The following is a 12532-nucleotide window of genomic DNA, read 5'->3' as shown; positions in this document are numbered from 1 at the left end:
CAGTCTAACCCCAAGGCCACAAATCTTCATCTTGTGATCATGTGCCATGATGGTTCCCAGAGTACAATCTTCATGGTGGTCTTAGTGGTAACTTAACAACTTGAGATGGTCAAAAAGATATTTGTTTCTGTGTATAAGGTCAGGCTATAAAATTATAAAGGATTTTAAAATTAATCTGTTCTGATACATAAAGAGCATATTCATATTATATAGTCTTTCATTATAACATGCAAACCTGAAGTCAAAGCTACTGAAGAACATTTCCCTTCCTATCAAATTAATTTGGAAAATTATTACATCTCCATGTGCTCCCACCAACTTTATTCCTTCCTCTTTTGTTACCCCTTGATAAAACTTAAACCAAGTAAGGGTTGGGATGACTAAAGTTGTGCACTGAAATACAGCCAGGACTTCCTAGGTGGCACAGTGTTTAAGAATCCGCCTGCCAATGCAGGGGACACGGGTTCAAGACTGGCTCTGGGAAGATTCCACTTGCCGTGGAGCAACTAAGCCTGTGTGCCATAACTATTGAGCCTGTGCTCTAGAGCCCGTGAGCCACAACTATTGAGCCTGTGTGCCGCAACTATTGAAGCCCATGCACCTAGAGCCCATAGTCTGAAACAAGAGAAGCCACTAAAATGAGGAGCCTGCACACCACAACAAAGAGTAGCCCCCACTTGCATCAACTAGAGAAAGCCCATGTGCAGCAACGAAAACCAATAAATAAAATAAATTAAAAAAAAAAGAAACACAACTAAAAAATTGAGTTGAGGGAGTGGTTTAGAAGAAAACATAGACTAATGGTTAAGAATAAAATGCCATTCTGTAAAGCAATCTGGCAGTTTTTAATCAAATTAAGTGTTCTTATAAGTCATGACCCGTAACTACTACTCTTGCTTCTGTAGCTTAGATAAAGTCTCATAGAAATTCGTAAGAGAAATGCATGAACACATTATACAGTATTGTTATCCAGAGGAATGGATAAATGTATTGGTTTGAATACCAGTACAACTGCACTAAGAAAAGCCAAACTAATAGTGGCTTTAACAAGACATAATGTACGTATCACCTTCTGAGTTTCAGGAGTCCAAGACTCATATGGCAGCTCTCTGATGTCTGTGGCAAACATCCCTTCTATTGTGGTGCACTGCTATCCCAACATATACTTCTGCCTCGTAGTCTAAAATGATTTCTCTGGCTCCAGCCAGTGGGAAGAAGGGAAAGGAAAAGTGAAAGGTGTATCATTTCTGTGTAGAAGGACAACCCAGAAGACTGACACATTAATAACACTCATATGTAATTATTCAGAACATAGTTCACTTGGCCACATCTAGCTTCAAGGAACTCTAGGACATGTAGTTTCTAGTTGGACAGTCATATTCTCAGCTGTCCACTATTAGTAAAGGCAGAAGGAGGAATGGTTACTGGAGAAGAATTAGCCCTCTCTGGCATTGTAAGTAAGATTATGATAAAAATATATTGTTGAAGTTTGGAGGTTTCTCAAAAAATTAAAAGTAGAACTACCATATGACCCAGAAATTCTACTTCTGAGTATCAAAAAAAAAAAAAAAGAAAAGAAAAGAAAACACTAATTCAAAAAGATACATGCACCCCAGTGCTCATAGCAACATTATTTACAATTACCAAGATATGAAAGCAACCTAGGTTTCCATCAACAGAGAAATGAATAAAGAAGATGGTGTACACACACACACACACACACACACACACACACACACACACACACGCTGGAGTACTACTCAGCCATTAAAAAGAATGAAATTTTGCCATTTGCAGTGACATGAATGGACTTAGAGGGTATTAGTGAAATGAGTCAGACAGAGAAAGACAAATACTGTAGGATATCACTTACATGTGGAATCTAAAAAATACAACAAACTAATGAATATAACACAAAAGAAACAGAACCACAGGTGTAGAGAACAAACCAGTGGTTACCAGTGGGAAGAGGGAAGGGGGGAGGGGCGAGATAAGGGTAGAGGATTAAGAGATACAAACTACCACGTATAAAATTAGCTACAAGATTCATTGTACAGCACAGGGAATATGGCCAATATTTTATAATATTTATAAATGGAGTAAAATCTTTAAAAACTGTGAATTACTATGTTTTACCTCTGAAACTTATATTGTACATCAATTATACCTCATTCAAAAAATTTTTAAAAAATTAATTGTTGAGTAAAATGCGGCAACAGTTAAAATCAATGAACTATATGTATTCTAGCAACATGGATAATTCTAAAAAACAGAATGCTGAGGAAAAAGAGAGGGGGCGGTGGGGAGAATGAGAATGGGCTAAGAGAGAATACATTAATAAATAAGCATAAATGTATAAATAATTCCTGTAAACAAGTATGGGTCCTTGAAAGTACAAACGATAATATTGTGCTAAGAAATAAAGGTTTAGCCAGCCAGATCTACGTACTAAATCTAGTTCTAGCCATATGGTCTATTGGAAGTTACATAAATGCTGTAAGGCCTGTTTTTTTTTTTTTTTTTTTTTTCTGATCTGAAAATGATAATTATACACTCATCTTGTAAGGGTAAGATGAGCTTGTATATTTAAAGCACTTATTACAGTGCTTTACACATGGTAAAATTCTCAGTAAAAATTAGTGGTCATTACTATTTCTTTATTGTTGTAATCATTAGAGGAATTGCACGAATATGTGAGATCAGGACTTTGTGTAAAGTCGATTCTTGGTAAATGTTGGTTGGGTGCATGATAAAAGAACAAAGAGTATATTGATCACAATTGTTAGAGAGGAATGAGCTGGGAAGTATTCAGTCATAAACTAAATATTTATTAAGTGTTTCTTATGTGTCAGGCCCCAAAAATACAAAGTTAAGTTAAAAACTAGCATACACTGTACCCAGTACAGGTGAAGGCAATTAATTAAAAAGTCATACAAACACATGTAAAATTCCAATTGCTAATACTTTTCTATGTGTGTGTCTACTGTATATTTAGGGAGATTTGATCCACCCAGTAGAGGAAAAGTCTTTCTGAGGAAGTGATGCTTGAATTGGCATAGATTAGGAATTAACTAGAAAAAAATGAAACAGCATTCAAGAAAGAAGTAACAGCATGGGAAAAGTCCCTGTGACAGCCAAGGCGTGGGAAATATAGTGGACAGAAAGAAAAACAGTGGGACTGGAGCAGAAGAAATCAGAATATGTGATAAGAGTTGACATGGGAGAGTAAGTAGAAGTGAGATTACATAGAGGACATAGGCTTTTTGAACAGATTGTCTTCACTTCATTGGAAGGGACACTGTGTTAAGTTCCTATTGCTGTTGTAAAGAATTACTACAAGCTTAGTGGTTTAAAACAACATAAATTTGTTCTTTTATAGTTCTGGAGGTCAGAAGTCCAAAATTAGTTTCCCTGGGCTAAAGTCAAAGTGCTGACAGGTCTGGTTCTTTCTGGGGGCTCTCGGGGAGAATCTCTTTCCTCGCATTGTTAGGTTCCAGTGGCCACCTGTATTCCTTGGTTGTGTCCCTTTCTCCATCTTCAAAATGCATCACTCCGGTCTCTGCTTCTGCCATTGCATCACCTTCTGCTCTGACCCTGAATTCTCATGAACCTCTCTTACAAGGACCATTGTGATTACATCAGGCCCACCCAGATAATCCAGGATATCTACCCATCTCAAGGTCCTTAATCGCTCACAGTCATTTGCAAAGTTCTTTTTGCCATGTAGGGCAATGTCCACAGCCTCTGATAACTGGAAGAAAAACATAATTGGGAGCCATTATTCAGCCCAGTACACAGGCTTTACATTTGTTTAAGCAGAAAAATTGGCATACTCAGATTTGTATCTTTAAAAGGTTCACCCTGGCTGCCTTGTGACGGACAAGTAGGAGGAAGACCAGTTATAGCGGTGAAAGAGTTGGGAGGCAAATGCAGTGGTCCTGGCAAGGAGAGAAGGAAACTAATTTCATCATGGAGATGTGAGCTATAACACCTTGGCTAAAAAAGTCCTAGACTTTTAGGGTTAGCGTGAATCTTAGAGAACAGTATCAGTGTTGTACTGGATCTGGCTTGTACCTGTTTTCCACAGCTGATGTGTGCTGCTGGTCTAACTCCACATTCAGTGATGTTGATAGCTTGAAATCAGTCATGGTGGGAGTATTTACATCGTGGAAATTGACAAACACTTAAGTCAGGACTCCCGCAACTGGCCCAGGATCCATTTTACCACCACCACTTGGATTCCATGTAATCTAAAAATTGGGCTAAGTGATCTGCCTGTTTTCTCAAACTCTGCTTCTAGTAACGGTGAGCTCATGGCTCACCTTGCTATTGACCAGTCCTAATTCGTATTAATTTCTTTATAGAGACAGAAAAATAGTAATAGAGGTTGATTTTTCAGAATGGGATCTCTTTCTCCCACTTCACTATTTTTTGTGAGTTGCACAATAAACATACAATATTTTTATAATTGGAAAAACTTAAAATCTACTTTTTAAATGTGAATTTTAAAAATAGATGTGAATGAGGACACAATGGAACACATGTTTTACGGTGTTGATTGCTAAGCTACGCTCTACTCACTACAAAAACGAATTCCTAGCTGCAGTTATGTACAAGTCAGTCTTCGAGTTTCCCGTGGAATTTGTTACCGGGCTTTTTCTCTTGATTTGTTCAGCACAAGAAGGGAGACAATATGGGTATTGAAAATAAGAATAGCAACAAATATTTAAAAGTAGTAGTAGTAATTCAAACTTGTTAAATTAAAGAACATAAAATATGAATGAGTTGCAAAAAGAATTTAGGTATTTGTAAAATTGAAACCAGTTACTCTACACGAACCCCTCAGAAGAGTGCCTGGCGTGTATTAAGCCCTCACGAAGTATCAGCTATTATTTGTTCAGCTGCAAATATCCTCATTTATTTAGTTCAACATAGATTTTCGTATAAGAAAAATAATTTAAAGATTTACTGTAATTATAGCCCTCTACCACCTTCTTTCCCCAACTGATCTGTCCAATTGAGAAAACAAGTGATTTAATCAAGTAAAATTGATGTAAAAAATTTCCCAAATATATTAGGTATTTGGTTTTCTCACATTTATGTATTGAACTTCAGGCGATCTCCATATGCTTCACTTATGATTTAGAAGCAACTCTTGCTAATCTGACTATTAAATCCCCCAAAGAATGTTACTACAGCAACTTGATTCAGGTATTCCTTCCTCTACACTTCCTCCCTCCCCAACAGAATACACACACCCATCACTCCTCTTTTCTTCTGGCAAGTTTTCTGAGGTGTGTACCAAGTTCTTGAAGAGCTGAATATCATCCTGCCTTGAGTTAAACAGGAGCCAGCTGGCACCATTTATCTCTTCAAACTACAAGAAAATGTGAGAAACAACAGGGTGTCTATATGGGGTTGGGCAGAGCCCTAAAGGGCAGCCATGTGTGAAAGATTATATCATGGCAATGAGCTTGAGAATTAGGTGTAATCCTGGAAGGTTCAGACTTGACAAGACTTATCTCAATGTGGTTTCATGATCAGATTTAAAAAAAAATTTTTCCCTGCGCTATCTAGCTGCATCTTCAAAAGTTAGAAATTTCCATGAGAATGATAGTGGAGGGAGGAAAATAATTTTCTTACTTTTGTGCTAGAATCAATACAGAGTTTTTCGATGGTACCCCCAAATCCCAGGAGATACAAAATATTTAAGTTTTCTAATTATTCTTTATTTCTGTTGAATTCTGTCACATCATCTTTTGTTGTAGGCTAAGTTTTATAATGCATGACTTTGAAAAGAAACAACCACTCCTTTGTAAGCATTTTATGTCCTGTATGAGTTTAATATCAGTGAAAATTCGTAAAGGATTTTTATTCTAGTCAAAATGCTATAAAATAATCTGTTTGAAACCACATACAGAAAGATTAGCCAAGATGAATATATGCATGATATTTTTAGAAAGCAGAAATAAGTAGAAATCTTTCTTAGCACTTCTTTTTGTGTATATGCCTTAGTGAAAGAAGGAATTACATAAGAAAACTCATAAATTTTAAATCTGGATTATTAGAAAGAAAGCATAAAGTTTCATCCTAGGATAGACTTTTTTCACATATTCTTTATTATTACTACATTTAAGAACCATAAGAACACAAGGCCAGGATAATTCATTTTAAAATGTGCATGATTGTAGGATGTAGGGAAGCTGGTTGAGATGGGTATAACCTTGCGAAAAGTTTGTTATTTATACTAAGTGACAGAAAATTTTCATGTTAAAGTTGACCCTGTTTCATGAAAAAACAGATACTGCATATTTCAAAGACTAGTTTAGAAATTAGTAGATTTTTTTTCATTGTTTAAAATACTATCTATTGATATCATTACTGAATTCTTTAAGAGCCTGAATAAAGAAAATGTGCCTGATTCCTTATTTTTTTGTAAGGGAGAAATCTTATACTTGTAGAGAAGGCAATTTAACTTTGATAGTGGGCAGATACTAGAACTAATCTTTAGGTAGTTTGTAATTTCCTATAAAAGCACAATTTCTGGGGTCACAACCAACATTGCTTTCTAGAAAGTAGATTTTTGGCAACATTGTTCAAGTATGATAAAAGTGTATTTTGGGATGTACTACAAAACTAAAAATATACAATGAGAGTGTATACATGCAATATACATGCAAGCTTTAGGATTTTGAATCCAGTCTACATTATATTCCATTCTTTGTCACACACAAGGATTTGTGGTGGCTCAGCATAATGCTAGAGCAGCAGTTCTCAAACACTTTTGTGTTAGGACCCTTTTATAGTCTTAAAAATTATTGAAGAGCCCAAGGAGATTTTTCTTTACATGGGAGTGTGTCTATCAATATTTACTGAATTAGAAATGACAACTGAAATTTAAAAACCACAAGCACACACATACACAAAACAAACAAAACATAAAATAAAATTTAAAAAACAAGCATACACAAGCACATTCCATTAGCTATGACAACAATATCATGTCAGATAGCCTCTAGGAAACTCCACTGGACACTCATAAGAGAATAAGAGCGAAAAGGCAGATAAGTTCCTAGCATTACTATGAAAGTAGTTTTGACCATGCAGACCTCTAGATCTCAGGGACTCCCAGAACACACTTTGAAAACTGCTGTGCTGCAGGGTTGGTAACTAGAGGGTTATCAGGACATTCAGTGACAAGAACTCTAAGGGACCGCAGGGAAAAAATTATCAAATAGCATCCCTCAGGATGTAAATTCTGTCTGACTGAAAGTTCACATTTCTATTAAAGACCCCTGGCTTATGTCTTCAAGCATATGATTTGTATTCAATGAATAAAATAATGATATTAAAAGGTAAAGAATGGGGGCCTTATTTCACAAATATTTATCGGGCACCCACATTATATAGTAGGCACTGGAGAGACAGAAATGATAAAGATGTGACCCTGTCCCCTGACATGTTCATAATCAAGGGAAAGGGGTCACAGATGTGCTCCAATAGAGTTAAGAAGAAATTCTCCGATAACCAGGTAGAGAGAATGATTTCTGACAAGCTGTTTCAGGAAGTCTCCATAGAAGAGGTGACATTCATGATCAGACATCCACAAGGCGTGCCCAAGGTGGTTAGTTCAGAGAAGAGTACTGCAAGCAGAGAGCGACTCTTAAGTAGGAAGTTGTGGAAGGGCGTGGCTTCAAGAAAGGGTGATGCTTTCAGAAACTGGAGCATCTGGATGGGATAAGTGAGGTTGGGGGAGAGGTTAGGTCAGATTGCAGAAAGGTTGAGCATTGTGAAGCTGCTGAAGTACTTTTTAAGCAGAGGGATGATTTGTTCAGAATTACATTTCAGAACGTCAGCTTAGTGCCTTTGTGGAAGATGAAAGGGATGCAGGTGAAACTGGAGTTTGGAAGAATGCTTTGCAGCATCTTGCAATAATCCAACAAAGAAGAAAGCCGTGTTGCGTAGGCTCTGGAATTGGTCCACCTGGGTTCAAACATTGATTCCTCCCTTGGTTTGGGGACCTCCAACAGGTACCTAACTTACATGTGCCTTAACTTCCTCATCTGTAGAGTAGAAGAGTAACAGTGTCTACTTTACAGAGCTGTTGTAATGATGGAATAATTTGATGCAATAAAATAAAATAATGTAGAATTAAATAAAACAGCCTTACGATGTTATACTTTGCAATACATTTTATCATTATAGGTGCACATAATAATAGAGAAGAGAGCAAAGGGAACAGATTCTAGAGATATTTAGGGGCTAGGATTCATAGGATTTTTGTGGCATTGTTGGGTGGTGATGGGAGACAGTCAAGTTATTTCAAATGTTTAGATTCAAGAGAAGCCAGGAGAACATTAGATGATAGGTGATGAAGGATGGGGGCAAAGGGCACAGAGAGAATGCAGAGAAACTAAGATCTATTTTCACACAAGTATTTTTTTTTTTAATAAAAATGTTGGGAAATGCTTACCACAGTTGCCTCACATAATATGAAGGTGTGGTGTGTGTTGACTGATGAGGAAGTTTTAAGGAAGAAGAGGAAGAATTCATTTGTGAAGATCTCTCAGACCAAATCAGGGGAAGAATGGAGTAACTAAGCCTCTCACAAAAATATGTAATTTCTCAATAAAATCAAGTGCTCTCTGGGCGGGGGGCGAAGGGGAAGCTGGGACAAAGTGAGAGAGTAGCATAGACATATATACACTACCAACTGTAAAATAGATAGCTAGTGGGAAGTTGCTGTATAACAAAGGGAGATCAACTGGATGATGGGTGATGCCTTAGAAGGCCAGGACAGGGAGGGTGGGAGGGAGTCATGGGAGGGAGGGGATATGGGGATATATTTATAAATATAGCTGTTTCACTTTGGTGTACCTCAAAAGCTGGTACAAGAGTGTAAAGCAATTATATTCCAATAAAGAGATTTAAAAAAAAATCAAGTGCTCTCTTTGAGAACTGCAAAGTGATGTACAGCTTTTACAGCAAGAAAAGGTACAAATTAAGAGAGAAACTGAGGTTTAAAGCTTGACACGATTTTTTCTTCTTCAGCATAGCAAAAAAATAAAAATAAAAAAAGACTTTTAACATATTACAAGGAGAATGAATCACTGAAGTCAAGGCAGCCAAAAGGCCCGGACCAGGTAATTTTCCATTATAGTAGATCTGATTTGGAGTAAGAAAAGGTGTTAGGCAAAGAGAAGTTTTTATTTACCCAGGGAGATTTGATGCTGCTTTAAAAGAAACACAAATTCTCTAAAAGATGTGCAAACCTGGTCATAGATCCAACAGCCATTAAAAAGGAGTGAATGAAAACTAGAACAAAATAGTACTTTCTCAAACACAAATAATCAATAAATTAAAATGCCCAAGGTATCAAAAGAAACACAGAAGACGGCGATCTTTCTGTACTGTGCTTACGATGACTATGATGGTGTGGAAAAAATTCACCAGAAAGTAATTACTTGGAGAAAGAAACTTCCTAATCTCAGAATAAGGTAGAGAAAAGGATAAACAGCTTAAATGGAGAGATTTCTGTTACAGTGATCATATTCTGGATCACTTGTTTCTCTAGAAGGGAGAGGAGGGGAAGTGGGGAAATGCCCTCTTTGTAATTAGAATAGCTGGTAGAAGAATGTAGCTAAACCAACCCCATGCTAAGCATTTTTAAAATCTGTGCCAATTCATAGACTCTTTGCATTCTGATACAGGTCATATTTTATTACAGTCACGTGCAAATTCACAAAATCTGAGGCATTTTGTTTTTACAGTTCAGCAGAAGAATGCCTCTACGCCCACTGCTAGAACATATTGCTTAGCTTCGGAGAGAATCGCTCATGTTCCCTGAGTGGTGAGGATCTAAATAATAGTATTATCAAATTAGATGTTGCTCTTAGAGCTTAAAGTTGATCACTGGGTGTGTCTAGAAAAGCATTTTCTTCTGTTCCCCTACTATTCCTTTAGTGAAATACCATTGATCAGTGCTTAAAATGGGAATTTGGCTTTGTAAATTGCCTTGGTACATGGAAGGATGCGATACACGGGTGCTAGTTTCCTACCCCAGTGGGAGAATTCACAGTCTCTGAGATCGATGTAGCACCTCACACTCGTTCCTCCCCCTGTCCCCCAACACACATACTCCCTTCTTGCTGGTAAGCCGTCCTTGGGGTTATAAAATGGATGAGATCTTTCTGAGATCTAAATATATAGGAACGCAATTTTAACATATTGTGTCATTAAGAAGTTTAGGAGCTTTTAGACACAATCTGGAGGTAGTGGAAAATTAGATGCAGTGTTGCATTAGACATGTTTTTAGTATTTTCTTCTTTTTGTAAAAGCTGTAATTTTCAGAGTTTAGAACCAATTTAATGTCCCTGGAGTTACAGCTTTTTTGTATCCATTGTCCATTAGGTGAATTACTAAGCCAAGAATGGAATCCATTTATAATGTATAAAATACTGTGAAATGTCTTAAAAACAGTCTTTGCAGGGGGAAAAGAAGCACTGGGAGTCCATTAAATTTGAAGACAGTGAGTTCTGAGGTTCTTCTTATAATCACGTAATGGGGGCTTTTTTGTGCTTTGAAAATATGATGCATTAGATATTGGAAGATTTATTTAAAAGTTTGAATTCAATGAAAATTTATGTAGAACTAATGCAAAACGCATTATGTTTGACATTCCAGACAGCTTTCAAAACTGACTGTATTGTTAAAAAAAACCCAACACTTTAATAATATTTATTATTTTTGATACAAATTAATAAGTAACCAATACAGTTCTACTAAATGTCTTATCAAAGATGGTGTCACTGTTACTGGCATTTAATAAGCTTAGAATATTTGGCTTTAAAATTCTTACTTTGAAGAAATTCTTGTGTGGCCTGAAAATTAAAATAATTTGGTCTAAAGAGAGTATAAGATACACATGATATATGTGTGTATGAGCATATGTGTATGAGTATGTATGTATGACATATTTAGACATATGAACCCATCTCCAGTTATCAGATTTTAATCAATAATAAACTGGGGTTAGTGTGCACCGTATTGGGTACCGTGAGATCCCAAACCATAATAAATTACAAGTTTTGCTGGATTTTCCCTTCATGTATTAAAGCAAAATTTCAGGAAAACAAGAAAAGTTCAAAATTTTAGTTCATTTAATAAGCAAACAGACAAATAAATGTAAAATTGTAACCCCAAGTATGTCCTGGGATCCACACAGCTGTTGCCAAATCTCAGGAACTTCTTACACTTATAGTGACAGAGCTGTATATTATGTTGAACCTAATAAAATCATCATTTATGCTGGTCAAAACTAGGTGACTTGCAGCTATTTCATGATGTTTAACCTATTAGTGATTTTTGGCATTCAGAAAGATGAGCTTGTAGCACTAAATTATGGTTGAAATATCATTTTTAAAAAGTCAAATCATGCTTTCTGCATTCACTAACACAGAGAAATGTGACATATTTAATATAAACTGTAAGAATGGTTGTTATAAAAAGCACTTTTCCTGACTCTCATTGATAGGATTTTTTAAACTGAAAATCTTGTTACCCAGGCCCTGATAACTTCCCATGTATGTCTACGTACACATTCATGTTTAGTGCATGTATTGTGGGGTTTGGTTTGTTTGTTTGTTTGTTTCTTTGTTTCTTTGTTTCAGCTGTATGTGACAGAAAAACCAACAGGCATGGCTTAAGTAATTGCAGGCTGGTTTTTCTCACTTAACCAAAGTCTAGTGGTAGAAAGCCCAGGATGGGTATGATGGCACTGTGATGTGATCATGGACCTGGCTTCTTTCTATACTCCTGATCAGCCTGTTTAGCTTTTTAGGCAGCTGACAGCTACAGCATCAAACCCAAGACAGGAAGGAGAGGGAAGGGACAGCATAGTACCAACTTCATCCACCCCTTTTATTAAGAGAACAAATGTCTTTCCAGAAGCCCTAGCTTATGTTGTATATGTCAGGAAAATGTCATATGACTATACTTGACTATGGCTGGAAAGGTAAATTTCTTTACCGAACTCTAAGAAGTGTGAGAAGGCAGAGGTAGAGAAATATTGGGAAAGTGTTGGATTACCAATCAACAAATCAATGTCTGCCAAACTTCACTTGTTTCTTTTTCTTTTCTACTCTTTTGCATGTTGGCCAACCTGTATATTGTCAGTATTATATCAGACTGAACTATACAAAATTTCTAATATCTCTACATTGTTGATTTATAAAAATGGCAATTTCATGACTTAATCTAATACTACACTAAGAGCTATTGATAAAGGTGTCTCTCTTGTTACCAAATACTCAGAAAATAACCTATAAAGCCTTAATGTCTAACATTCTATAGGCCATTTTAATTTTCCAATATGTTTGGACAAAATCCACATTTGAATCCGTAAGGTAAACAGTAAACAAATAATGAAGTTCCTGAGTTTAAGGAAATTCTGAATTGCCATGCATTTAGTTCTGAGGTGATGCTGAATATGTTATACTGGGCATGTTTATTAATGTGTAATCAATATGCTAAA

This window comes from Hippopotamus amphibius, chromosome 2 (genome assembly GCF_030028045.1).
Source record: "Hippopotamus amphibius kiboko isolate mHipAmp2 chromosome 2, mHipAmp2.hap2, whole genome shotgun sequence".
Lineage (NCBI taxonomy): Eukaryota > Metazoa > Chordata > Mammalia > Artiodactyla > Hippopotamidae > Hippopotamus > Hippopotamus amphibius.
Note: the sequence above shows the minus strand (reverse complement) of the source record.